This window comes from Leptinotarsa decemlineata, unplaced genomic scaffold, assembly GCF_025532065.1.
Source record: "Leptinotarsa decemlineata unplaced genomic scaffold, Ldec_3_MD MMD2_tig00000026_RagTag_RagTag, whole genome shotgun sequence".
Taxonomy (NCBI): domain Eukaryota; kingdom Metazoa; phylum Arthropoda; class Insecta; order Coleoptera; family Chrysomelidae; genus Leptinotarsa; species Leptinotarsa decemlineata.
The window spans coordinates 8,602,818-8,616,510 of record NW_027412539.1 but is presented as its reverse complement, the minus strand read 5'-3'; the positions used below and the strand labels follow the sequence as shown (position 1 = coordinate 8,616,510).

General features: G+C 32.9%; 1 long non-coding RNA gene across 1 annotated transcript in view; it reads left to right on the top strand.

Moving 5' to 3' along the window:
• Window positions 1-8,946: 8,946 nt before the first annotated feature.
• LOC141480933 (uncharacterized) overlaps window positions 8,947-13,693 on the top strand; it is a 45,091-nt gene continuing 40,344 nt past the window's right edge. The window contains exon 1 of the long non-coding RNA XR_012464641.1: window positions 8,947-9,172. This is a non-coding gene — a long non-coding RNA (uncharacterized lncRNA). The remainder of the gene's footprint in view (window positions 9,173-13,693) is intronic.

Below are 13,693 nucleotides of genomic sequence, written 5' to 3'. Positions count from 1 at the left end.
TCTTCGGTAAAAAATTGTATACACCTCAATAACTTTTAATACTTTGTAGCGATCAAATTACACCTTCTTTGGAATACACCGGGAAAAATGATTGAAATCTACCTCGGAATTTTCATTTCGAACGAAAAAAATTACTTCAGTTTTATTGAAAATATACTCTCTCTATTGAATAATTCACATCCCCGAGCGTAATTTCAGTAGGCAATGTACTTTTCATTGAGAATTAAATATTCATCTAATATATGTGTGAAATCATAACGTATTATTTCATGTGAAGAGAATTACTAACTGGACGATGGGTATTCTCCCTTAGTGAAATGTAAATTTTCGCCATCTCTTTATCGAATGTAAAATCACGCTTGTATTTGTGAGCGATTATTGTATTGTTCATTCTTGTCTACAGAAGCGCATCGGTTTGTCTGACGTGTGCATTGGAATATTTTTGTTGTTGGTGAAAATAAGTAAAGAAAGTGAGTAAATTTCTTGTAAAATTTCAATAACTAGTCCAATAAACAGATGAATTCATTGAGTTTTCTCGTTATGCATTATAGAGTGTTTTTTATTACAAGTATATCCTAACCTCACATCGCGAATTATTTCATACTGTATTTCATTACTGTGTTTCTAGATTTCTAAACCTATTCATTTGATATTTCATTTCTCTTTTAGGATAATAACAGGAATTGAGGAAAATAGAAAAAGGAATATTACTTTCATTTCTCTTTCCGAATAATACCACCATGAGCAAGAAAGAAAATGTGTTAATTTGAAGAATGGTTTTTTTATTTTGTACTGTTATTTGACTTTTTTGAAAATGAAAAAAAAAAATGTTTTGTAGAATTTCATTCCAAGAATGTATATGAACTAATTTTGTATATACATATTTTTTTAATATATTAATGTGTAATATGTCTTGTGCATTCAATTATCTAAATTATGAGGAAAAATGGTCATTTAAGAGTCAAGAGTCAACATCCGATTGAGGTATCATTATCTTCAAAACTACTCTGAATACGGACCTTCTTACAACGGAATATCGCAAGGTAATATAACCCGTAAATGAAAAATTACACCGTAAAATTTTATCAGAGTATAGAATTCCACTGTGAAATTATATAAGAGTGTAAAATTTTACTGTAAAATTCTGTCAAGAGTGTAATATCTCGATATAAATTTATATCGCAAATTTACCCTATAAAGTTTTATTTCAACACAAAAGTACACTCAAAATGAAAAATTACACTGAAAAATTCCACACTTGTCTTCGGGGTAGAATTACAAAGTAATATTCCGCATGGAATGTAAGATCACACACGAAAGTAATTTCTCGCTAATATGGGCGGTAATTAAATTGCCACCGGTACCGGTGGAAAAATTTTTACCAGTGTATTGCGCGTACATAGATATAGATAGAGCTTCGCCACAAAATATACCCTGAGATTGCAATCTGCCTAATTGAAGGTCTAAAAATTACAAGCAACCTTGAAAACCTGTGGAACACCGTTAGAACACTTGAGATTGGTCTCCTTTCTATACATACTTCCACGGAAGTGATTCACTGATTTGGCCCGCTTGATTCCCTTCCCCTTCCCGAAGAGGATAAGTCTATGAGGAATTCTATAACTATCTATTCTGGATGTATAGACTACCAGACAGTTTAAGAAGAGCGACAAAAGATATCTTCTTCAAAAGCCACACAATTGTGTTGCTTACCTTCCTGATGAAAGTACTTGCAGACTGACTTCCGATCAGGTCCTCACTAGATTAAGGAAAATGAAATATGGTTTGACAACTTCACTGGGAAATTCAGAACCTGGTAGCAGACCTTTTGGCAGAGTCCCACTCTAATCGGCTGACCTGAGAGATCGCTCACCAAATAAAGTATCGAATTGGCTTCGTTTAGGATCTGAATTTATTTGATTGAGGAAATTAACCCTTGCGGAAGGCTCGAATAGACCCATTCACTTTAGACCTACCCAACCACCTAGTTTGTGCATCTCGGTCAAAAACATAGAAGTTACAACAAACTGGAATGAAAATTAATTATTCGAATAACCTCAAATAAAATTAGCTTTTGGAAGATGAAAACTCAGCTCGCTAAAATTTTACTAACGACTTTTGAGGGCAAATAGTTATTTGAAGAAGGGGGCTACACTTAGATCTTTCGATGTCCTACAACCTAGAGACCTTCGATAATTGGTCCCGATAAGAGACGGTTACCAAAAAATATAGTAGAAAACAGAGTTATGAAATCCAAGTTATGAATTCTTCTTTATTTACAATTATCAGAAAAATATATGGAAATCTGGTAAACAAAAAGAGTCGAACATCACGAAATGATATAACTTATTAGAGAAAACAAAATTCGGATTGGAAGGTCATGGTAGAATGAAACTTGTAGTACCAAACGTTTCGTGTGCCACCGCGGCAGACATCATCAGTGGTATGTGCGTTGACTGCGACGACGAAGGTTATATCTCGATGATAATAACTTTTTTTCCTTGTGTAATGCACTCTCACTTGATACTCTATCTAGCTTGAAAAGAGGAGTTTCCCTTTAAAAATATCCAATTTGGCCCACTTCGCACATTGTTTATTGAAAAATAAATACACTAATATATAGATAATATTGCCAAATGGGATACATCCATAATTTTTCTGTGCTAATATTGATTTTTTTCAACATCAATTCTGGCGATCACTATTTTTCTTTCAGGACAAATTTAAGACAATTATTCGACAAATTAAAAAAATATATTTCTGTAATTTGACTGTAAGTGGTTTCGCTAAATTTACAGAGGTTCAAATCTCTCATTAAAAAAGAAATTATCGAGTCTCTCATGAGACGAACTGCATCTATTTCGATAGCTACCGTGCTCAAAAAACTTTCCTTGAACTATTCGAATACATATACAGTGTGTAAAAGTCTACCATACTAAAACTGTCTGGTAATGAGATTCCAGAAAATTGAAACGTAAAAATTGTAAAAAATACCTACACTATACATTTACTGAATTCGATAAATATCGTAAAAATCAAATCCTATTTCTGCGAACACATTTCTCCAACCTTCCATGCAGGAAGTTTTTTTTTTCAAATTTCTCTACCACTACGTACATTTTATTAGTCACTACGGTCGGAAAAATTTTAATCAGAGCAGATGTGTTTAAATTGGATTGAGTGATTGGATGCCGAACCCCGGTTTTTTCACCAATATTGATTTGGTCGTTTTACCGGAATGAGTTTTTCTCGAATTAGGTAAGTGAATCAAAACGTTGATCAGTTTTTTTTAAGATAGAAATGAGTTGATTGTTCGAATATTTCCATTGAAGAGGTGCAAATCACAAAATATAAGTGGTCACATGAAAATCATGCAGTATTGAATATTTCGTTTCATACAGCCAATACATGATTTAAGAGAGTAAGTAATGTTGGAATATTTGTCTCATTCTGAACTTTCATTGGAGGCTAGAATAAACTCCAAATAAATCACGTGGAATGAAATCCAGTGATCTAGATGGCTATCTAACAAATAGTAAATTGATAAATTTTGTGTCAATAGGTACGCTCATCAAATATATAAGCCATAATTTGATGAATAATCATCACTTGAGAGGGGAAATCATGAATAATCATAATTTTTAGGAGAAGAAATCAATTGTGTCGGTGTGGAAAAGTACTATTTGTGTCATTTTATAAATTTTTACATTTATAAAAAGCAATAGTGTTCATTTTCACTGGGGATATCATCTTCCGGCGGTGACGAGTTCCTCCGGATGGTCAGAAATTGGAAAGTATATATTGAAATTGAAGGCGTATATAACACGATAGGTTTTCAAGTTAGGTTAGTTTTTACTAATAGAATTTTCAAAAATTAACAGTTACATGTCTGCTATGTCAAAATGTTAGGCAAAGTTAGGTTAGTTGTCAATAATAAAATAAATAGAAGTGTTGGAAAAGCTGCGACCTATTATACTTTCTCGAAGGTAAATATTTGAGAATGAATCTGTTATAGAAAAAAAAAATTACCTATTTTATCATCATCTACTGTTTCGTCTTATTTCTCCCGTATTAATTTCAAAACGAGAAAAATTGATAAAAATTCTTACTTGGAGTGTCTCAAGCTTTTCTTTTACGTTGAATCAGAATTATGTTAGGGATGCAAAAAAAACGGATGTAAGAAAAATAATAAGTTTGAACTAAAACTGAACTAATGTATCTCATTGCACTACACAATAAAGTCTCACTTCTTGAATTTCCGACATTCACACGAAAGCAATTTCAGATTGGTGATTCCACCACCAAACGAATTAAAAAACGAATGATACTTTCTGATCCATACTTCATTTCCTGATTTGTAACTCATTGAATTAGCCGGAAATTTTGCAGTGTTACCAAACTTGAAATGAAATGAATAAAATAATACTTGAAACATCTACTTATAAACACCACTTTAGCAAGAATCGTAAAATGACCGTCGGGAGAAACTCGGCTATGCTCTAATTTTTCTTCGTTAAAGTTATGCTTATTCATTAAGTTATCTCCTAAACCCGCCCTATTATGTGTGGAATACGATCTTGTTGTTATCTTGAAACATGATTCGAGTCTTATCATTGCCAAGGTTCATTGTCAGGTCACCGCATTAAACGTTGACCTAGGCGAAACGTCTAGACGACCCAACTAACTCTATAAACACTTCTTTCTCTACGGGTCGAGATAAATAAGCTACTGGATGAGGATACGTTGTCGAATTATCTCGACAAACAACTAACAAGACAGTAAAACCTCGCACCGTTCAAGGGAATAGCGCAGCGCAAATTTAACCAAACTTGCATATATATAAAACCGCAACAAAATTAAACTGTTTACGCTCAAAACAAGTCGGGAATGCAGGAACGGCAAACATAACTTCGGCGAATGAAGCTAAGGCGAAAATTAAATTTAGACAACCAGAATAAGCTCGAACAGTGTCGGAGTGAAAATTAAGCGTCTTAAGGAAAATATTTGTTTGTGTTAAATAAAAACTAGCTTCAGAACATCTTGAGTTACTACTTGCCTCCCAAACTCGAAAAAACATTCATCGTGGAACGAAATAATCTTTCAATGATTATCTATAGCGAATGACAACTTAAAATGTAAACGAAATAAACAAGTTAGCTTTGATATCACAAATTATATTGGTTATAACAATGAGCTTTGAATTTCATTAGTTGGGACTTCCATTGTCTAATATTATATAAAATGATTTGAAATCGTTAAAAGAACCAATACACATTAAAACCTAAAAAGAATAGCTGAGAATAATACTTATATTCAACAAAAAATTTCTGAAATAAAACTACAGTGAAACAAAATACAAGTAAAAAAATAATTGAACAAAAAATAAAAAACAAAAAATTACGTGATTCCAAGCCAAAATACTTCACGACGTCCCGATCCTTTGGTTCAGATACTGTCCTGTGTGAGTGGGTTTTCGGTATACATATGTTTCCCATTTAGTGTCGGTCCTCTTCACCAGAACGTCTAAGAATGGCATTGTGGAAGTCCTTCTCCAATGTGAAAGTGATGAAAGGTCTTACGCTGTTGATGTGTTTCAGGAAGGAGTCTACTTCAGTATTCCTATGGTTCCATATTATGAAGGTGTCGTCAACGTATCTCAACCAGACTCGTAGTTTCTTGCGGGCTTCATCAATGGCCAGAGTTTCAAACCACTCCATATATATGTTGGCTATAACTGGTGAAAGTGGCGATCCCATTGGCAGTCCCACATCTTGTGTAAAGAATTCGTCAGTTAGAAATATTCAGGAGTCAGTATGTTCCATCGCATTGATCAGATACACTTCAATATCCGAATACAAATTTATCATAAATTCATCAGAAACATCTCTGAGAAACTTCAAATTCACTTGTAAATCTATTTCAATGTGAGACTTTTATTATCTATGTCTGAAAAAGTATTTGTTATTTTGACGTTTCGTCTGCAAATTCTGCGGCAGACAGGCAATGCGGCAGTTATTGAACTAATATATTTTGCTGCGACACAGCGGTTTCCAGGAATAAATTAATGAATAAGTTTCCCAAGACACTACCTATCGTCACCTTATCGTAGCCACCAGGTTAGAACTGATGAATGTTCTAGAGCTTGTCCATCAATTAAAACATCCTGGATTATCATTTATTTTTCTTTCAGTTTTTCATAGCTTCTGGATCGGTTGGTGAATTTATGCAAAACAAAAAAGTTTACAACTTTTTCTTTAATTTTTCTGGAAATTTATCAACATGAAATCATTCGCACCCTACTTTTTTGGCGTCTATCAGTGTTGAGAATTAAACGGTACTTCGACTCACGCAAAATGTTAGAAACTCTGCTTTCTATAAAATCTACTTCATGATATAATTCTGATGGCTCAATTGATGTAATAACAAATGAGAATGCATGACTACCAATTGATTTTCTGAAATGATAACCTTTCGAAAGTAGAAGCCAAAAGCACCAGTCAACACTATTTAACACAACTTAGTTGGGTGATGCTATTAGGCTGAACTAGGAATACATTATGGACTCTGTTTTCAAAAGACAAGTCCAAGCACAGGCGATGACATCTTTACTCACGAAAACGCTACTTATGGGATCGACAAAAGACTTTTGTCGATGGAGTTTTCGTAATGTGAGATTTCCTCGCCTCCACTTAACCTGTTGGTTAGCTACTATTTTATTCATTTATTTTATTCATTTCATTCATGTATTCGTGATACGAACAGTATGCCTTTAATAATAATAATAATAATTTATTCGCAATACCAAAATACATGTACTAAATTTCAATCATTTACAGATTTGCAAATAAATAGTTCAGTCATTTAGGTTCTGACGAACCTGTCTATGACAACTACTTACAAGCAGAATGAGTATAATTAGATAATTCAATTAATGAATACTGCTAGCGAATCAAATTTTGAAAAGAGATACAACAGAAAAAGAAACTATAAATATAAATAAAATAAAATAAATAGAAATTTAATTTTTAATAATCAGTTCGAAACACTGTTCTATCTGAGATATTTCTTTATATATTTGATTATCCCATCACTTTGATTCAAACGTTTTCCATTGTATATCATCTCATAATCATTTATTCTATATAACAATTCATTTTTGATTTCCCAAGTTTCAGTTAATATTATGCAACTAAATGATTTTTTTATTTGCGAGATATAAACTTCTAATTGGTTAAAATTTTTGAAAATACTACGAATATTAATATGGCATATAGAAAACGATTTTTTAAGTTCAAATGTTTCGAACATTTCATTCAATTCCTGTATAGAGTAAAGTTCTGTTGTATCAATCTTCTCTTCCTGGAAATCTCTTATGAATTGATCCATTTATTTATATCTATTACATTCAAGATTACGCAAAAACAATGAAAGAAGGAAAACTATATAAAAAAATATAAATGAACTATAAAATTCAAAAATTAAATAGTGAAAACAAATGATTTTTTTTTCAAAATTCAGTTCACTTATTTGTTATTTCCGTACGTTTATAAACAGATTTACTCCTAGTTCTTGGTCCTGTTGGTTTTATAGGTGTTAGATCCAACTTACGTTTTTTATACAGTGCTTCTTTTTCTGGTTCACGAAGATTTTCTGAAGAGCTAACTATCAGATTATCCACTATTGGTTCATCAATCAATACTTCGTAAGTATATCCCTTACCCCGAATGTAGAGGATATTTTTCTTTATATTGGCTTCTAAAGAGTGCCTTCTGGCTAGTTGAAGATTTAAAATTTTTATAGTTGTTCCTATACTTGGACAAAATTTCTGCTTCAACAGCAAACCTCAATAGTTTCACAACTACCGGTCTGGCAGAGTTGTCCCATGTATTCCCAATTCTGTAAATGTCAGCTATCTCTTGATTACAAAATTTTATTTTCAATTTTTCTCGTATAATATTTGAGACCACGTCAGACACAGGGGTTGAACTTTCGGGGATACCATAGATAATAATATTATTTTTAATATTTCCTTTCTCCAGATATTGGATCTTTTGCTTCAGTTTACAGTTTTCTTCCTCTAATTCTTCATTTTTTGATTGTAAATCGGCAATTTCTTGGGTTACGGTATTTTTAAATTCCTTCGGTTCTTTCTTAATTTCTTCGTTTGAAGCTCTCACCTCAACTAATAATTCATGGAGATCATTCATAGACTTTTGTGACATTTCTCCAGAACAGTTACCGTCTATCGTGGATAAATAATGCGTAGGCTCCCGTACTATTTAATAGATTTTTTCGATATATCTGTACTGGTTTCTTGGGAGATTTTTTACAAACAGCTGTTTTTGGAGAACGGGTACAACTAGTATTATTTGAACAATTTTTTCTGCGGATTTCTTCAAATTTCTATTTGCTGTTGTGAGTATCTAGAATACACTTACTCAGTTTTTTAGAAATTTTTATCTGCTATATGTTCATATAAGAATCTCATCAATCAATTGGTTTTCAACTAGCTTATTCACAGTTAAACTTGGAGCGATTTTAAACACGTCTGCTCACTTACTCATCGATATATCCATCCACAGCACCTATAGATACGATATGTGCCATTTCTCATATTGTAGATACCCAAAAAGGGATAGAAAATTTTGTTTTTGAACTGGTAGAAAAGAATAAAAGTAAAAACACATTATTTCAAGCAGATTATAATTCAAAAAAATGTTTATTAACTTTTGTAAGTGCAAATACTCCAAAACCTTCCAAACAAAAATTGGTGTTTCATAATTAATATTGATGAACCTGCTTGTGGAACATCAAATCCCCCTGTATGAAAACCAACATCCACGCTTTAGGACTCACAACTCAGTTTCACAGTTTAATTCACTCTACTCCCTTTGACGCTTGCAGTCACTATTTTTGTCGAGAATATAAATTCCTGACTGAGTAATTAATTGAAGTTATCTTTTGCATTTCCAGTAAATGAGCAAGAGACGATGTTAAAGTACATCTCAAATATTCTACTCTGGCGTGGGTTTTCGACTTTAGTGAGCCAAGACGAGGAGGTGGTTGCCATATCAGCAGTTAGCAGCAGCTGAGATATATTACAATTTTCCTCTGCGGTCAGCAACAGTTGAATATAGCCAGAGATGTAAAGAAGGGCGAATCTAATGAGATTGTAAGTGAAAAATATTCAGATCGTACTGTTTTCAATATTACGAAATTTTCTGTAGCTGAAGAATCGTTTAATACATTCTACAATATTTATATACTTCTATTAAAAATTATGAAATGGTGAATGAAAATGAAAAGAAACGAACAGTAGTATGAAATGTGAAGTCAAAAATTCAACTATATATTCCAGAATATAACTGGGATTTTATTCCAACACATCCCAACAAACCTTTATTTTCAACACCTCGACACGTGTTTCAATCACCAATCGATCATCTTCAAGCGGAAGATTAAACACGTGTCGAGGTGTTATAAATTAGAAATTATGTAACATCATTTATGGAAGAAATGAGGAATATTTTGTCTCTGCCGGAAGGCATTTTCTATGTAAGTCTTACAAAAAGGGAATGGGAATGGAAACCTAATTCGAAAGAATATCTGTCTCTTCGTTTCCTTTAACGAGTTGGTAGTGTTTTTCTTGATTAACTTTTTCAGACAATTTTCTGTAGTAAATATTTCTCCTTGAGAAATAGTGGATTATTGAACAAAAACAGGAAGAAGTTGAGTCCATCGGCCCAGAACTGAACATACAGACAGCGTGCATATTCGAAATGAAAATTTGCGTTACGGGAAAATGCGCCCAGTCCATTATAGATAGGAAATATTGGCAAGAAAACAGCAGTAATAGCGGATAGGAAGAGAATCAATTAAAGCGCTTTCTCAAATATCATATTGACTGCTTTGATGTGGAAAGGAATACCTTCTATACTCATGAAGGAATTATGAAAGAAGTAAAGTAAACAAGGAAGATCAATAAGAAGTAATTTGAAGATTCTATTGAAGAATATCCTTGGGATAAGAGAGACGGAGGAACATAGATTTGTAAAGAGGATAAAAAGTACAAATAAAGTGATTTAACAAATAAAGATATTCAATAAAATTATCATTAGTTAAGAAATTACACCTCACGAGGAAAAGTTCGACAAAAATTGGGATGCATTTCGATATTTGGAGAGTATATTGCTTTTTATGTTTGTAATAGGTATATCATTTTTGATCTCGACTTTGAAAAAGAATGGAAAAACAGGTATATCGCATGAACAACAGGAAATATACAATTCCATTGTTCATACAGGGTGTGAAGACCATTTTTTTTCTTTAGTCATTTGAGTTAATAACACAATGAAATACAGCAGAATTAAAACCTTCACTTTTTCACTGGTACAGAAAAATGAATCTTCGACTTTTTGCGGTTCAAGAGGTACACTTTACTGTTAAAGCTAGGAAGAGTTTCAGAACTAATAGAAACAACAAAAATATACGTGAATTGGTGAAACATTTCAATTCTTAAATCCTAGGCAATATTTTTTGTTCCTCATTACCTCAAGCTGCCGCCATATTTAGTTCTCGGAAAATAGCATATACGCCGCCATTTAAAATATTAATGACCACCGAAAGGCGGACGGTAGCCTGTCGTTTCGACGTGGGTGCTTTGTTCACTCATTAAAATCGTCCGCCGTGTTGGTCGCTGGTTCAAGCCCCAGGCTTAACGATCGATTGTCACTTGCCATCGTCCAACCCGTGTTAGGAATCACACGTTAAAAGATAAGACCTCGTTAGTCCTTAAATCGCACAAATTTCGACTTCTGAAAGTTTTGGCTTCCTAATTTTCCATGTTTATACAAAAAAATGTGGGATTCTTCCCACATCCGTTTTGAAATAAGTAACTCTATGTATACATAGATGAGTAGACCAAGCAAAGAAGTAAGTTTCAGACACAAAGTGAAAAAAAGACCTCTCGAAACAACTACTTTCTTATGAACATTGAATTACATGAAAGAAAAATTCTTTCGAAGCAAGTACTTTTACATGAACATTAAATTATACAAAAAACATTTTTCTATTCAGTTTGTACTCCATACATTCGTCATGCTATTGAATCAGATGTCTCACAAGAATTCCACACAATATAGTTTATGAGGGAGGTAATATTTCTCTTACATGCAACGCTGCCATACTCAATGATGGGCATCAAATGTTTCGGAATAAAAACACTTGACTTATTGCCTCTTCAGTACCTACCAATCTGGATAATATTATACAATAAACCACTCAATTCATTCATAAAATCATGGCATTGTCACGAATGAAATCTTTTTTTTTTCAAGAAATATACAGAGTTCTTTTCCGGTTGAAGTTCGCGGTTGAAATGGAATAAATTTTCAATTATTTCTTCGTTAAAAATATCGGTTTCAATGATTTTCGCCTTTGTTTCGAATTCATCACCTTCATTAATCACGTGTTGAGAATCACACGTTAAAAGGTAAGACCTCGTTAGTCTTTAGCTCGCACAAGTTTCGACTTCTGAAAGTTGTCGTTCGTAGGGGTGCGACAGCTATTTAACGAAAAAACAGATTTTAAACAAACAACTGAATGGTACCGTACCGAAAGAATTTGAGTTGGTTAGATAGAAGAGTAATATCTGCCTTGATTAATCATGTGCAGATTTTGAATTCTGACATTTGTTAGGTTAGGTTATCTCTTGTACTGGGCATCCTTTCAATATAAGCATTATTATTATTATTGAAGCTGAACCCCGGTTGTTCATCATATATAAGAATTATCAATTATTCTTCAACTGAATGTTTAAGACATTATTATTATCAAACTATAACAAAATAAATTTGTTTAAAAAAGGTATTTCGAAAGCCGAGTCCTGTTCAATATTATGTATGGTGATTCATTGCTGGGTTAGTGTTTCTTTTCAAAAAACAAACACTCGAAGAAATTGGTGCCGTAGATTTAGCAAAGTACGACATAGTCCCATAAACTAGAACAGAGACGAAATCTATTTTAAATATACCGGTTTCAAAGTCCTTGTAAAATCATCAACATACATTCTTTGAACACAACTCAAGGGCAGCTGAAATTTTGTTCTTAATTTTTATGTCGGCAGTAAAAGTCGTCACTTTTCTGAGGAAATATTGATATACATTGCGCTGCGTTATTATTATATCATTATTGTTATTTCATCGAAACGGCGTCTGAAATATACAAAAAAGACATACTTATATAAATATCATAAAACAAAGCTCCTCGCCGTACCTATATGTCTATTTATCGAATTATAATAATGATACAATAATAATAATGATGTTTATTTTCATTAGCGAGTGGATATTGACTTGGTCCTGTTTATATGATGCATATTAATAAATAAATAAATCTGAACATATTACACGGTAAATTCAGAGGCTCGAGATAAAAACAGATTACAACAACAAAAAACTGCAATATCGGAAAAAAACTGCAATATCGAGCTAACTGTAATTAAAAGTGAGATATTTTTCAATTGAATGAAAACAGTTGTTGGTTGTTTTATCTGTTTCAAACATATACTATATATTTTAGTAATATCTGTAGGTGCTGCAGCCCTGTTTATCACCTTTTATTTATGGATGAAATCTATATATAAAAATACACTTATAAACCTTACTCTAGTTTTCCCGGAGAGTCAAGGTACACATAGAACAGGTTTAACGGTGCAAAACATAATGAACGAATCAAGTCAATCGAAAAGAGTTTGGCAATCAAAAAGTGATTTGAAACTCTCACAATCACGGGCCTCCGCGCCTAAAAAACCTATAATAATCGGAAATATCAACACGTAAATTGTATATCCTCGTTCTTTCCCACGATGTCGATACCTTTTTTTATTTATCCCATAAACTCGACTCGGTTCATTTCTGAAGCAGTGGGCTACACGTGTTCAATTCGAGTGAAACGACTCCAAAATATCATATAGGGTTCAAGGATAAGGACCGTACTCGCATCGAAATAGCCTATTTGTGAGATGGTACATCACGGTAATTGACTATTGCTTCAGCCTATATGGTCGAGATGGTGTTGACACTGTTAATAACGCTGGTGTTTATATTATGACGCTCTTTTGTTTGCTTTAATCAAGAGACACAAAGTTGGGCGAGGAAGAACAATAAATTTCTGCAATAGAAAGCATTTGTATTGTTGCTGACGTCCCACTAAAACTTTTCAATGTTGTAAACCAGACGATGCAACGCATCGTCCAAAATCGTTGTCATTCTGTCCAATATATCCTTTACTCTGAAGGTGGTTGACAATGTTTCGTGGTGTATTTCATCAGTTCGGACTTCCATTGTCTAATATAATATACATTGATTTGAAATCCCTGAAAAAAATTGAAAGATTAACCGAAAATAATAATTTTATTTAACAAAAAACTGATATTACAAAGAAATAACATACAAGCAACAACCAAAAAAATTAAAAATTGAAATAATAATAAAAAGTGAAAATTAAAATATATTATTAACAAAAAATGAAAAATGAAAATTGAAAGATTTCCAACCAAGTTATGTCACGACGTTTCGATTGCTAGTATCCACAATCGTTTTCGGATGATAACTGGACTTATTCCTCGAGATTCGAGTGCTTTCACCTAACCCAAGGGTCTCCAAACTTGGAAGCCTTCGAGCCATAATGATTT